Source organism: Schistocerca nitens, chromosome 1 (assembly GCF_023898315.1).
Source record: "Schistocerca nitens isolate TAMUIC-IGC-003100 chromosome 1, iqSchNite1.1, whole genome shotgun sequence".
Classification (NCBI taxonomy): domain Eukaryota; kingdom Metazoa; phylum Arthropoda; class Insecta; order Orthoptera; family Acrididae; genus Schistocerca; species Schistocerca nitens.
Genome location: NC_064614.1, coordinates 923,020,747 through 923,024,080, shown reverse-complemented (window position 1 = coordinate 923,024,080; position 3,334 = coordinate 923,020,747).

Here is a 3,334-nt window from a genome sequence, read left to right as displayed (position 1 = left end):
GCAGAACTTTAGAAAAAACCGTAACACCAATGAAAAGCTTGTTTGCTGCAACAGAAATAACCAATAAATGTTAACATCCATATCCACATAAGGATCATTGCGCTGAATTTTTGTATTACAAACAGAAGCAGTGTGACCTTTTTGTTGCAATTATGACAGGTGGCCCTGCCTTTGAACAGTCTGGGCACTCATGGTTAACGAAACAATAAGGGCAGGACAGGAGTGTGGAACACATATGTTGCTATTTACTGGCCAGTTTACTTTGCTGGTGCAGCTGCTGCTGAGAGTAAGGGTGGCCACCTTGACACTGTGACCAAGTGCAGACCACCATCAGCATGTCTTCCCCAGCGAAGTATCTGAAGTTTGGTATGGAGGAGACTGTTGAGTTGCTGTACCTCACACCGTGACTCAGCTCGCAACATCTTGAACAACTGTGCAATAGCTAAAACCTCAATGAGGGATGGTTTTTCACACTGCAGGGCACGATCTCGCACCTCATGATCTGGAGCTAAATGAATTGTAGCATCTTCATTATCTGATCAGCATATGGCTCATTATGCATGTTGAACACAAAATGACTTCATCTATGGAGTTCAGCTGCCCATGCTTGATAGGACTGATGTGGTTGCTTCCTACAACAGTAAAACTCAACCCAGGATGCGATAACGATGGTGTGCTTACAATAGTATTTTGGAAGAAGTTCATACATTTGGTCAAGTGTTAAAGAAGATGGATCCTGAAAAGGTGCGAGTTGACACAGTACTTTATACATTCCATCAAAGGAACAAGGCACAACATAAAATAGAGCATCAGTAATTTCAAAAGCTGAAAAGGGTCATCACAGATGTTTCTTGTACGCATCCCATTCCTCAATAGACTCATTATATGTAGAAAAGGTAAGCAGATAAACCTTGAGGTCCATGGAGGACAAAACAGCAGGCGACACAAACTGAGGAGCATGCCGACTAGGAAAAACAGAAGCCAATTATTGAAGTACCTGAGTTTGATTGCCCAGTGCTTGTGATTGGTGGTGCAATGCTGTTTGACCAACCAATATAAAATGACCTCTGTAACACTATCGGCCGTTGTGAGAATAAATGGAGGACCAACCAGAGTATAAAGTCATCAAGTGATGTATTTGTTTAGGGCACCCCTTGCAGTGGGACAAGAATACAGGCAGTAACATTCAAATTTGCAAACAGTACAGGTGGTTGGCAAGTTTTTCCTTACATTAAGGGTATAATGGAGCCTAGTCCTTTCAAGACACAGTGGCAGTGAAGTAGTCAGGATTCTTGAATGGCATAGGCCATCTGCAAAACTGTTATGGTTTGCGCAGAGATTTTAGATAAAATATGTGTGATAATTTTGGAAGGCATAAGGTTGGGGCTAAGTATATGTTGAAGCTCTAACTGAATAGTGGTATGTAGCATATGCAGGTGCAGCTACATGACATGGGTATTGTGAAGGAGAACCTGTAGGACTTTGGTCATTTTTAACACAACTGCAGTGCTGAATAAGTTGTTATGCATCTTTAATAAGGCTCAATCTGTGACATTCTGAAGCTTTTCATCTTGTTGGACTAATCCAGTGGCAACTACCTGAATCTGCAGAGTGTTTGTGAGTAAGCTGTTATCTAGGCAGATCAGCTAATTTTCTGGTGGGTAAGAGTGTCATGGGCATATACAAGCATGTTGCAGGGTGGATGGGTTTTTCCACCAGACAGCATGCAAATAATTGAGAGCTCTGAGCACTGCTTTAAGTACTTTTCCTGTAGTATTACACCACACTCACTTTACTCGACATTGTGGAGTCGTATCAGAAATGCTAATAGGTGTTAATGAATATTGGCAATCACGTGGACTAGATTTCATAAGGATCAGTGGACTTCATTTTGTCCAGAATGCCTTAAAGCATACTCACAGTCTAGCAGTTGTTTGTCTAAGGGCTGCATGTTGAATTATTCTTCCTGGAAAAGTGTCAGCCTGATCTCAGCAAAGGTCACAGCATAGTGGGGTATAGACAGCAGGTTACTTTATCGTTTAAATAAAATTCTGGATTTGGATGGCTGCATATGCAATGGTGGTGTTCCAATGACAGTGGTTAGTAAAGCAAACAATGTACAGTATTCCTTTTTGACATGCAAGACATGAATATCTCACAATGCAATTAGTATTACAGCAGCGAAGGCAACTGGGATGGTATGTACATCAACAGGCAGAGCAGTGACACAACTACAAGGTTTTGAAGTAATGGCAGTAAACTGTTGAGGGGGGAATAGTCCATACACTCTATTGTGACCATGAGAAGAATCATAAGTTGCTACTTGGACAAACTGGTAGGTTCGGTGATGGCTGGCCGACAGTGACAGACAGAAGACAGCTTGGAATTGTTGACAAGTGCCAGTTTATTCATTTATCTGTTGGCTGTTATAAGACACTGTATTTTTGCTAACCTTCAGTAGACATGAATAGTGCTCAGCATTAAAACCTGATTTTCATGAGAACCCACAATCAGTGTAGTAACCTGGAAAGTTTACAGTGTAGGGCCCAATTTTCTGCACCGTAGGCTGGAATGGAAGGAAAAGGGATGTGAAATCAGCATCTGCAGTGTAGCTTGGCTAAAAGTTAATGCTGAAATTTTCATGTTAGGCTTGGGGCAAGAAAGAATTGGGACCAAAATCAACACATGGGGCATTTTGGCTTGAAAGGTGTTCTGGGGAGAATTGAAAAGTGTGACCATCTGCCTGCTCCTTAGTGTCCCAGTCAATCCAACACATTTCACACCACATAAGACTGCCTGCTTTCCACTGGTTACAGACAGCCGTAAACAGGGGGGTTAGGTAGGAGTATGGATTCACATTATATTAGACCTGCCTGAGTTCAGCAGGAGCGAAATGACTTTCAGAAGTGTGGGTGCCCCTTGTGGTGTGCAATGACTCACATGAACAAATATCTTTTAATAATTGTACAGGGACAATTGGTGATGGATGATGTGTACCAAATATTTATGGAATCAACTGAGGGGGCACCATGGTCGACAGCTTAGCAAAATACTCTTCTTTCCAGACATTGTGTGTCAGATTGCAACAAGCTGTGACTTGGTGCAGTAAACTGCTGTAGGCCGCATTGGTTCCCCTACTATGTAAAAATAGTCTTACCATAAGCTCACAGAAAGAGAGCACAATGTATTGTTTCCAAACTGCCAATGAGAGTTGGAGCACAAAGTAACTAATCTACCACTGGTAAACTGGTAACATTAACACTGTATCAATCAGGCACACCAGAAGAAAGATCTCTCTAAATTAGAGTAATTTTAATAGAGACTAGTTGACCAT